General features: G+C 39.7%; 1 protein-coding gene across 1 annotated transcript in view; it reads right to left on the bottom strand.

The window, feature by feature from the left end:
- CELF2 (CUGBP, Elav-like family member 2) overlaps positions 1-12,549 on the bottom strand; it is a 257,535-nt gene that overhangs the window by 230,788 nt on the left and 14,198 nt on the right. The window lies entirely within an intron of this gene.

Genomic DNA, 12,549 nt, shown 5'->3' on the forward strand with positions numbered 1-12,549 from the left:
ATCCTAAGTAAAAATTACATATATTCAGTGTAACTACTTGTTAGCCTCAGTAGTAAACCAGAATCAGCCTGAGGCATAAATGATCTTGATGCTACTTTGGTGCTATTTTCAACGTATCCATCCCTTAGAGTGCATTGAGCTCCTTGACTAAGAAAATTAACCTGCTTTCTAAAGTAAACAGTTTTCCACACAGAAGGAAGAGGATGCATATTTGCACATCAGAAAAAATAACTTAGACAGTATCCCAAAAGCTCACAGGTGATTAGGTGTGAGCGCCAGGCAGGCCCAGAGCTTGATGCCCCAATGTATTCCCCAACCAGCACAAAGGGATGAGAACAGAGGGCAGTCAGCAAGCAGAGAACCTAGTCTTATTAAAGCTCCGAGCCTTTTGATATCATTAAACTTACTGCCATTATGGATTAAGATGACATTTTATAAAAAAAGATAAATGAACACTTTAAAACCCTGAAGGCAAATAACCCCAAAATATGCTGTTATCAACCATAACTTTCTCTCCATTTTGTGGAGTGTTGTGATTCTTAGCACTAAGAGCCAGCACTTGCACTAATCGGGAGTCCTAGCATGCAGCTACCAAAATACTTGTCTTCCAGCAATCCCAGGGAGAAGCACATAGTTGTGTTTCATAGGCAAAGAGGAGAATCAGACTTAAGCTTTTGTCACACTGAATATGTCCAATCAACATAAATTCTTTGTCTTTATTTGTTCATGGTGAATTTGGATCACAGATACAGAGTGTTATGAAATCAAAGGGAGTCCGCCCTTCAACTCAACAAGCTTTCAATTCTGTCCTTAATTTATTCATAAAATCTAGTCTGCCTCGAATCTGCATCTCAGAGCCAATTCTAAACCACTCAAGTTAGTTGAGTTTTACCACCAGTTTCACTGTATATCAAGTCAAGTGCTTAAAGAAAGGGTCATAATCTACTGAAGCTTGTAAAGGAAGGAGGTTGTAGGCAGTTGGGAGTTGGCCTCTTCTCTCAAGTGAATGATGACAGAAGAAATGGCCTGAAGTTGCACCAGGGGAGATTTAGACTGGATATTAGAAAGAATTTCTTTACCAAAAGAGTGGTTAGACACTGGAACAGGCTGCCCAGGGAGGTGATGGAGTCACCATACCTGGAAGTGTTTAAAAGAAATATAGATATAGTGATTAGCAACATGATGTAAGCACTGAACAGGTAAATCAGGTTATGGTAGGAGGATTTAGGTTATGATTAGACTTTATGATCTTCAAGGTCCCTTCCTACCAGGATGATTCTATTATTCTATTCTATGATTCTGTGTGTTCCTGCTGCTGCATATACTAATTCTATAGGGGAATCCTTTTTCCCCCCATGATAAAAAATGCATATAATCACCTCAAAATTTAAGTAACTGCTCACACACAAAGTCTGTCAAAGCTACAGTTTGGGACAATGCCTCAACATTTGATAAAATTTAAGTCTTACTCAGTTTAACTAGGTCTTCTTTCAATGCTCAATATTCCTGGCTGAAACTCCCAGCTTATCACGCGGAATTAACAGATGCCCTTGAGAAAGGCATATTACGTAGATCCACAGTGATTTGCATTGGGTAAGTAGGGCAACTTATGGTTGGGGAAAAAACCAACAACCCATGATAGTATCGTATTTGATTCACAAATGTTGCATGAAACTATTTAAAAAAAAACAACAAAAACAAACAGCTGAGAGAACCCAATAAAACATCCACTACAGAAATGCAAGAAAACCTACTGTACTTTGTCAAGCAACATTTTTATTAGACAACAGATTCACAGAAGAGCTAGAAAATTGTGGGGAGGGCCGATAGTTCCAATATGCTAGGTCAGTGACCACAGACTAAAAAGGATGATCATAATTCCAGGGAGTTTCAAGACACAAGCCACTAGCTGGATGCCAAAAATATAAAATAATTACAGGTGGTTCTCCTAGTTCAATAGGTTTCTCTTACCTATCTCATCAAAGAAGGAATAAAATAAAGTACATGTTTTGCAGATATTTATAGGAACTTCTTCCACCAGAGCAGAGGGGGAGGAATCACAGAAGTGTCTGAATACTGAGTGGACGGTGATAAGAGTGACCCGGCAGTCAAAGCAACCTTGCAGGGGAAGCTAAGTGGAGATAACAGTGCAGGGTAGTCCTACCTTGTGAGGTAGGAAAGGGGGGAAGGTTCTTGGAGGCACGTAGAGTGGAGCAGAGCACGCTGAAAGCTCCCAGCATTTTAAACAGTTATAAGCAGGGCAAACTGCGTATGTCAAGGGCAGAGAAAAATGTAACATGAAGTGCTAAGAGTCTGGAAAAAAAGACTTTGCTATGTTGATGGATTTTTAAAGTACTAGATGCTAAGCTTCTTCCCTGATTTTTTTATTTATTTTTTTTTAAAAAAAAGTTTGTCAGCTAGATCTATGAGGGTTTTTATTATTTACAGCATATTATAAGCATGGATAAAAGCTTTGTTTGCTGATTCTTGGCAATGTGATTATTTACTGTTAAATATTTACAGATTTTATTTTATTTTATTTTTGCCCAAAGAGTTTTGGGGAAGGAAAGGGAAATTGATTTATTTCTTTCTAAGTTTCCATGAAGCCTTCTAGGTTCATGTTCAGAAATTATCTGCAGCAACTTTGCATTTTCTGGGATTTGAGGGCTTTGCTAGGCTTAAAATTAAAATCTTCATTCCTGTTAACATAAACGATGCTCCACTTTTTAAATATAACATTAATTTTAAATGATTATTTTCTCTGCTAAGTAATCCTGAATTTGCATCTTTTATGAAAGTCTGCCTAAGTACCTTTCTCCCTGCATTTTCTTCTGCACATCTCCTCTACACAACATTCATCTTACCCAGGGGCATGGCAACTGGCCTTTCAACTCCAAATTCATTCTGTGTCTGTGGCTTCAAACCAAACAGGAAAAAAACAGAGACCCAGCTGGCTGAAGTCAGCAGCAGTCCTCTCCATTTTGTTTCCCACTTGAGTAGAAATGGAGAGCTTGGGGAAGCTAAGAGACCTTCAAATCCTCTGAAGGCCACCTAAGTAAAGAAGTCTAAGTATCCCCTGATGTGGAGGTGAGGACAGAGGGAGCAAAGAGGCATAGAAAAAGCCAAAAAGTCTCTAGCTCCTGCAGAGATTCCAGGTAGCAATATGGGCATCTTAGCAAGCTGAAAATTGCTCCTTTCTGAATCCCTGCGTGTATCTCTTGCTACAAGTAGCCTGCTGTTCCTCAACAAAGACACACAGGCAACAATGATGCCGATAAACGGCACATGCAGGGGGAAGGAGAAATGATCTAAAGGAGCTTGGAATAACACTTTGAAAACACAGGCCAGTGCTGTTGAAGACTGCTTGGGCCAAATGAAGCCTTGTAAGCAATATTTCTGGCTGGAAATCAGATCTAACTCCTCTAAGAATTTTTACGTGGTTGTTTCAAAGGAAGGTTTTTCACGTGATGTTGAAGAGTTGCTTACGTCCCACTTTTATTGTGACAGCCAGGAACCCCATGTCAACATCACAGACCTGCACTGTAATGGCTGTTGCAGGAAAGAAAGCTCAAAAATACACAGAATCTGTCCCCAAGTAATTCTGCTCTACAGTATGTAACACAGCATACAAAGCTTCATTCCATTTCAGGGAAATATCCCAAGAACAGCACAGACAGAAGCATGGTAAGAAGAACATTTTTCCTATTTTACACAGCCTTGTCTTGAAGACAAACATGGCCTAGCACAAGATACTAGGCTACACTTAAGCAACAATGAAATCAGGCAAACACAATTGTTTTAAAAAATCTGTAATACAGTATTGGACATTCTTTGACTATATCTGAACACTATTATGACAGTGCTGCATTTACCCTTTTCTTCCGAGCCAGCACATTGACTTAAAAAGTGAAGTTGTACACTGTCTTCTGCAGCCACATGATAGAGATATCTGTTGGTGAAAGCTGAGAGCCCTCAGGCATTTGGATGAATCCTTCTCTCTGGCAAAGGGGAAGAAGTTCCTCAAGAACAAAAGAAAACCCTTACCCCAACCTAAGATGTATGAACATCCCTCGAAAGAGCACACACCAAATTAAAATCAACTTATCTTCTACCCCATCAACCTGGTAGCAACTTACTCAACCAGCAAGGTAGAATAGTATCTTAAAAGTTAGTTGCCTCACGTTTCTGTGTTGAAGTTCATTAAGAAGCAAGTGATGGGAAAAAGACTGAAAAAAAACATTTGTATGATTGTGATTCATGGTTCAGAGCTGGACAGCCTGGCATGGGACGCACAGCCCTGCATTATGCATTCCTCTTTCAAGCCAAGCTCCAATAAACTCACTAGAAGTTTGGCTTGAACGTGGACTGCAGGCTATAGTTGGTAATAAAAGATCAGACAATAGGGCTTTACGTGTCCAGAGATGTTCTCTTTTTCTTAGAAATGCCTGTCATCTATTTTCCACATCCTGTGAAATTAAATGCTAATTTTATTTCTTCCTCTTCCCCCTGTTCTCATCCCATTCAATACTGATGTCCAGGAGCTGGCAATTCTGAACATGCCAGAGAAAGCCAGTGCTCACCTTGCAATCCTAAAACTTCAGTGCTTCAAAGACGAAGTCACACTTCATGGGTCAGTTTAGGACAAGAGGCATGAGTTTTGCAAGTTTTCTTCTGGAGACATCATCACTGCCTGTAGCTATCCCTTAACTACACATTTATGGTTTTGTGGCGAAATCTCTGAAGCAGCCCCCAACCAGAGTATTTTCAAGAATCAGTGTTAAAGATGAAATTCATACCTAAAACAATAGTCGCTCTAATTTCCTCAACTTTTTTTCTCTCCCCTCTTTTTTTTTTTTTTTTTTCTTCAAACAGCTGGGGGTAAAAGTAGTTTGGATATGAGAAATAGAGTATATAAAAAAAATTAAACTGAAGTAAAAGAAAGTGAAAGTTAATTTACTGAGTAATGAAACAATCAGCTTTTCTATATGTTTATACAGAAACACTGCAGATAAAATGACAGATTATTTCTCCCCCTGAAGGGCATGTCAAGGCAGTTACTAAAACTCATGGTGAAACCAAGCAAAACTGCAGCCACCTAACTTGTGATTTCTAAAGTGTTTCATATGAAAAGCAAGTACAGAATAGAGTTTTCCTTAAGTGATAGCCACTGGCCATGGAACGTGCTCAACAATGTTTCAAGCTCCTAACTCTTGTTCTTCAGTCCATCTATGGTAAAATATATTAAAAAACAAAACAAAACATTTATGATAAAGGGCATAGCCAGATGTCTCTCTCACTAGCAATGAATTGCAGGCGAAGGCTGACAGATCCAAGCAATTGAATAACCCAGGGGAAAATAAATAAATAAATAAGGAGATGAAGGGAATAGATCACTTGATTTTACAGATTTTCAAATACAGTTATCCTCTGCCAGAAGTTAATAACTACCAATTACCTGGGTCTGTTTCAGGCAAATGAAGTGCACTTATCTTGCACCCAGCCAGACCCCATCAGCACCACTGCACCAAGAGCCACTGAGGTCTGGAGTCAATGACACATCAAGTGGTGGGTCAAGCAAGCTGTGGATCTTTTTAATCAATTTTTTTTGTCTCTGAGCAAGATACCTATGTGAAGCCATTAAGAAGCAAGAAATGGGAGGAGTGTGTGTATGTCAAGTAAGTAGATAGCGTCATGCCTTTGGATCAAGAGGATGAAGGATCATTATTTTTCAGGGTTAGGAAACAAAAGATAGCTCTTGTCAGCTGTGACTGGCAATCAGACTGGAACTGCTCCAAAGGACTTAGAAAGTAGGAGCAGAGTGCCTGGAAAAGCACAGTATGGTCTGGGATGGAAAGGGCTGTAGTTGGTTCAACAGGAACTGCCTGTCCTCCTATCTAGGAGACACCCACCCAGGAGGGTGTGTGTGGCTGGTATCGCCTGTCTCTTACCCATACATCACCTCCACTGCTGTCTAGGGGCCAGTACATTTTAATGGCAAGAAACAGAAAAAGCTGTAAATTAGCACTGCAATGGATTTCTGCCACTGCTGGAAGGCAGTGCTAGGCCTTTCTGTCAGGACTATATTTGTTTTAGGATGCTAACCTGCACGGAAAAAGGAAATTTTTATTATTTTTTTTTTAATCAGTAGATCACTAATGCCATTTTCATGAAAGATCAATGGCAGCATCTATGAAATAAAAGTATTTGTAAACTTTAAAACCCCAGAGAAAGAGCCACAGAACAATTTAAAGAAATTAAGAGGGATGTGAAAATCATAAAACAACATAGTCAGGTTGCTGCTGTTGTTATCCTTGCAAACCTGAAGTGGCTCAACTTGCACAGGCTGATGGGGAAAGAAAAAAGCATAGAGGGAATTAGTATCCTTAGCAGAGGATGAGTGTGTCCCTGATGGCAGCAGGGACCAGTGTGAACTGGACACAGCTGGACACCATTTAACCTGGGCACAGCTGAAGACATTTACCTTCTTCCAGACTAACCTGGGCAGAGCTGGACATGATCATGTCCCTTCCGGCCTAAACAAAGGCGGCACGGCTGTTGCATTTACAGGCATGGTGTCTTTCCCTGGCCCTAAGCCTTAACTACTTCCCTCAGGTATGACAATATGCTGCTCCTGATAGGAAATGATGGGTAAACCCACAAAATAACACTCGGAAAGGAGACACGGAGCCTTTCCTGCTGCTCTTGCACCAATGTTTCTTTTGGAGCATTGCTTCTGAACTTGGCTTCAAGTATGGCCACCATTTGATAGGCAAGGGCAGCCAGGCAAGGGAGAAGGTGTCCCAAGGCAGAGACCAGACTCAAGACTCTCAGTTTTCTTCATCGAAATTGTAAGAGATGAGAAAATGTAGCTGTTCTCTTCAACAAAAACTGTTTTTTATCTTTGTATAAATCCATACAAGACTGAAAAAAACAACGTACCAAACAGGCATGATTGGTACAGTAGGCAACTCCTTTGTGAATTGGCTCATTTAGGCATTCATTTAAATACAGTAATTAAGATTTAACACAAAACAGAAGCTGCTTTCAGATGTCATTTTGAAGGCCAGATGATCTCCTCTTTATTAATATTATAATTTTAAACTATTGTCAGCCGATTTTCCAAGGATCAAGCTGTGAGCAAAGAGAATACACTGCTGAAGTATGTCTATTTAAGTAACAGTCTCAATGAAAATGAGAGGTTGATTATAAATCTGTGATACAGAGGATGGATAAACTGCACAACTAAACCTCGAGGTGCTTTATCTGGACAATAGGAGAGAATTTATAGCTTCGGCATCTGCCATTCACCCTTTTTATGTAACACCACATGGAAGAACGACAGCATTTAAGGTAACATATTTCTGAAAACCTTTATGAGAAAGCCAGCAGCTTACTGCAAATGAAAAATGAAATCCTGGAGGGAACACAAGTGCTTTACTTCCCTTCCATAGGCACGCAGAACACGGGAATGCGAGGGGAAAGCAATTAAAGTATGATGATTCTAAAGGGGAATAATTATTTCACAATTACTTGAGAACATTACATTTATTGCTCTAATTAGTTTTTATTTTCCAAATAGGCATTCTTGTTCCTGCATTTTTCTTCCACCTATGAAGGTTTCTCCTGGTTTCCCACTTCTTCGCTAAGGAAAGCTTAACCTCGCTCTCTACCTTTCTTCTCTTTTTTTCTGACTTTAGCCTCTGGTTAACCTTGCCCTGCCAATAGTTTGTTTTAATCAAAGGAAAGGATGTCAGGAGATGCAATATACTTTGCAATTATATGAACACACAAGAAATAATCCACAATAGAAAACACAGTTTATAGAAATTAAGAATAAAATAAAATCACCTCTCTGCTTTATTAAAAGAGGGTTCTATTCTATATGCCTAAAATATAAGACAATGATTTTTCTCTAGAGTCTTGTCTTGCCAAAATGCATTCCAGGAGCTTTTAAAAACTAAAAGATTTTTCCCCTGTATCGCTTGGGTCAAATATTTTTATATTAATCTATTAATTAATTATGACATTTGAATAGAGCGAATGCTCGTAACATATCAAACATCCTAAAATGCCAATGAAATATTTAGTGTTATCAAAGTTTTTAAAAGCAATCATAACTGATGATTAATTTGGATGATGAATACATGTGGGGGAGGCTTCAAAACTTGGGAGATCATATCATAGGAAGTGGAAGGTATATTTAAATATTAATGTGCTGGGAGTTATTGTAGGTTACATACTGAATGGGGTTTGCTTTTCCTCAGTAGCGGCGCAAGGTATCTGGCATGAAAGTAACTTCAGTAACAAGTCACAGTACTTTAAAATTAAGCTATTACTACATTAAAGTAATAATAAAATGCCAGTATAAGGATGAGGTTATGGTCTTAAATACCTGATACCCAGCTATCCATTTTCAGTTAGCAATGAAAGGTTTGGTATTCTACATATAAAAATACCTGGATAGTTGAAAAATTATTTTTGACAGTATGTTGAGTTTTCCCTGTGGTGAAGTCTGGAAAAAAAAGTTAATTTTATTGCCTCCAGTTTATGCTGGAAAAAGTCCTACTTTTCAGGTTTGGTGCAGAAGGACAAGTTTTGTTGTTTTTTTTTAAGTGTAAGAACGCCTGTGCATAATAACATCCCTTATTTATTTAAACAATAAATACAAACAAAAAGTATTGAAAATTTATTTTCACTGCCATTTTAATCAGCATATTGCACATATATCTGATTTTGACTCATCACAGATAAAAAGAGGCAGGAATTCAAAGACTAACTGCTTCTATTGCATAATTACTGTGGACCCAATGCAGTTGCATGTGGACTGCTTCAAGTATAATGTATTTTATTGGCATTATACCTAGTATCAAAAATTAAAGTGAAATTTGAGTTTGTCTGGGTGATAACAAACACTATTACTCCTTTACGTTAAAGGTAATCCCAGGCAGTGGAATGTATATCATGGAAAAGAAAATCTTTGGTGGTGTTGCAGAAATCAACGTGGGGGGTTACTATGATGAGCATTTAATCCTCAAAGCAGCCACTTCACAACCATCCAGTTGGCATCTACATGTAAGTCAGTGAAATTACTAAGCAAATTACATTGAACTCATATTTTATAACTGCACTTAGCAACCATTAACCCTCTCCTGCCCTGCCAAAATACAGACACACACACACATTTCTGCCTATGCCATTTCTTCAGAATTGCTCCTTCCACACAGATAACACACACAGGCAATGAATAACGTAATGAAACCCAATTTCTGATCCTTTAAATAGAGCTCAAATCAAGCAGTCTCCTTGCAAGCCTCTACAACAGCTAGAGTATTCAACTTGCCCTCAAGAACAAAAGTTCATACTACTTTACGCTTCATATCCTAAAAGGTCTATTTCCCAATGCTATTTCATTAATGAACTTTTATTAGTTGAATTGCCATTTGGTTACTAACCAGGTACATTGATGCCATGCCTAGAGTTTAATTATACTAGTCAAGTCAAAAAACCTGATGTTCGATTTTACTTATATTTAATTAGTTAATAACACTAGCAAAATATGGAAGGAAGCCACATTTAAGAGCACTAAACAGTCTCACAGAGATAAAAGTGTTTTAACTTGGACAACTATCAGGCTGGCAGTTAACTTTCACAATAGGCATGCACTGAACATTACTCCTTGAAAATTCTCTTCTGCTGCTTGCTGAAAAAAAAAAAGAAAAAGAAAAAGAAAAAAAAAGATGGTCCTGAAATAATTCCTTTTACAAAGAGCTTTTAAACATATAAACAAGGAGAATGTAACAGATACTGTATAGGGCCGATTTCTTAAAACATCTGATATGCCACAGGCAAAACCCTAAAAAAATTTTTAAAATCTAGTTCTGCAAATTTCCACTGTGAACGAGAAGAGTTTTACATACATCTTGCTAATTGCCCCGCTCTAAAATAGGAAATACCTTTCTGCTAAGGACTGAACTAAATGATACTCAACGGCGAGACCAGATGGTGAGGTTAAAAGTTTTGTGCAGCCCTGTAACTCGGAGCGGGCTCTGCCGTGCACTGTGCCACCCTGCGCAGCACTGCTGGCCTCTGGCTGCTCGCCTGGGCTGGGCCAGCTCAAGGGTAAGGTGCATCCAAGCCCCTGACCCCTTATGCATAATCAAACTGCATTCTCGTCAGCACTGATTAGTCCAGAGACCTGGGGACTTGCAAATAAATGTATGGGGCCATTTGGCAAGAAGGAGAAAATAAACATGTTTTAAGTAGCGAATTAGAGAGTTTTGGAAAGGGAGTGTAGCAAAGCTTCCACAGACAGCATTTAGTTTCAAGTTTTTATTCTTTTTTTAGGAACAGAAGCTCCCTTAGTTAATAGCAATTTAGCCTCTCTATTAATTTGTTTAAATGACACATGAACCCTGGGAATCATACATCTTAACAATTACTTAGATCACTAGCAAAGCAAAGCTTGGTTAGCACAAAGAAGCACATCACAACATGACGAATGATGATGCAGGAGGCAAACTTACTCTTCTTCAACAGATCACAAAGTCCCTCCCAAAACATATGAGGAACCAGCACCAGATCCTAAAGGATGTGCATTTAACAACTTCATTATTAAACTTCTGTATTTAGAGACCCACTCAGAAGCTGACATATCTCTAATTTGTGTTTCTTTGGACACACGTTAAGATCTGCATCTGATAAACAGAGTGTGTTTCAAGCTGTGTTAAAATACATACACAGAATCACAGCATCACAGAATCTTAGGGGTTGGAAGGGACCTCGAAAGATGATCCAGTCCAACCCTCGTGACAGAGCAGGATCACCTAGAGCACATCACACAGGAACACGTCCAGGCAGGTTTTGAATGGCAAAAATCACAGAATCTTAGGGGTTGGAATGCTATGGATGCTTCCCAGAGAAGAGGAGCATAAAGATAGCAATGCAGAAGGAAGAGTTTGACATGATACTCCCTCCTCCAAGGGCAACTTGGAGATAAAGTTATATAAGCCTAAGTGACAACAGGGCATCATCAGCCACAGTTAATAGTGCCTTTGAGCTTGGAGATATTTGTTAGCAGTATCTTTTCTGACTGCCTTGAAGGACAGCAGGTAAAAAGTCTAATCAAAGCTGAGAGGATGAAAACAAGGGAACGCTCAGCTGTGGCAAGTACCTGCAGACCAAGGGATGTGAATGTTCAGCTGCAACTTTGTACCCTTATAGTCAAACCCATGCAATTTTTATGCAAAAGACGAGAAATACAGGACCTTTTCCAAAACTGACCGGTACCAAGAAAAACAGGGCTCTTACAATGAGAAAAACAAAATACAGCAGAGAACTCATCTGAATTTAAGACCATGAAACACAGACAAGGGGCAGCATTTACACAAACACTTTGCTGTCCTTCAAGGACTGTAAAAATAGCGTAAGACATCCACACCAAGTATGTTCTCCCCCTGCTTCTCTCCCTTCTCCCACACACTTGCTAAATCTCAGCTGCCTGAACAACTGCCCACCACTGAGTATCTCCATGCAGAACATTGCTGGTGCAAGCAAAAGCACTCCAACCTTAGCAGAAAGTTTGGTTGCCAGTAAAGAAGGCAATAAAAGTCTGAATAGTCTTAGATGGGGCCACAGTATGCAACCTGATTTGTGCAAATCGCAGGTGACAGTCTCTGCTGCACACACGGGTTTATTTACACTTGTAAGTTAAGTGCTGCCTCAACCAGAATAGCTCCAGTACAGAGTCAATGCCAAAGCCTCTCGCTTCATTCTAATGTAACTCAAACCACATTTGTCATCCTGATGAAAGAAGAAAAAGCAACAAAATAAAAGACATTTTGGATACTGTAAAAATGCAGCACAGTCCTCAGCCTTCGCATCTTTCAGCAAGTGATTATTTCCCCCTTTCTTGGCTTTTATTTTTTCACATAAGGCTTAGGTTACCTGAAAACCCCTGTCATTTGGCAATGCCCAAGAGAATGATAACAGAAACTTTCAGATCGAGATTAATGGAGCAGGGGCAGGCTAGGGGAATAGTTCTCTTTCTGAAATTCCAGCATTCAGCACCTTCCGATAAATCTCATCTCCAGTTCACCTGCATGTAAAACAACCATCCTCACCCTAATTAACACTCTCCGTACCAGGCAGCTGTCGGGGGCACGATTAAAAATAAATAAATAAAAGGGGGAAAAAAAAAAAAAGAGAGAGAGAGAAAATTTCTTGTTTTCTGCCTGGTGTTACTCCCAGCGGATGTTTAAGATTTATTTGAATTTGAAAACCAACGAAGCTTTTGCCAGGGGGGAGTTATTCTGCCGGGGAAGGACTGAGGTAGCAGGGGTGGGTCCGGGCTGGGTACAAGGGACAAGTGCCTGTGCAGGAATTCCCGCCGGGCACGGAGCAGAAGCGCACTCAGTTATGCGCGATCGCTGTGCGTTTCTCCACGTTGCATCAGCAGCCTATAAACCCCAACCTCACCCTGCCGCCCCCCGCCCGCCTTTACCGACCTGCCGGAATACTAAACACCCAGCTGCTGCCGCTCGGGGGGAGGGG

This window comes from Chaetura pelagica, unplaced genomic scaffold, assembly GCF_000747805.2.
Source record: "Chaetura pelagica isolate M959 unplaced genomic scaffold, ChaPel_1.0 scaffold66, whole genome shotgun sequence".
Taxonomy (NCBI): Eukaryota; Metazoa; Chordata; class Aves; order Apodiformes; family Apodidae; genus Chaetura; species Chaetura pelagica.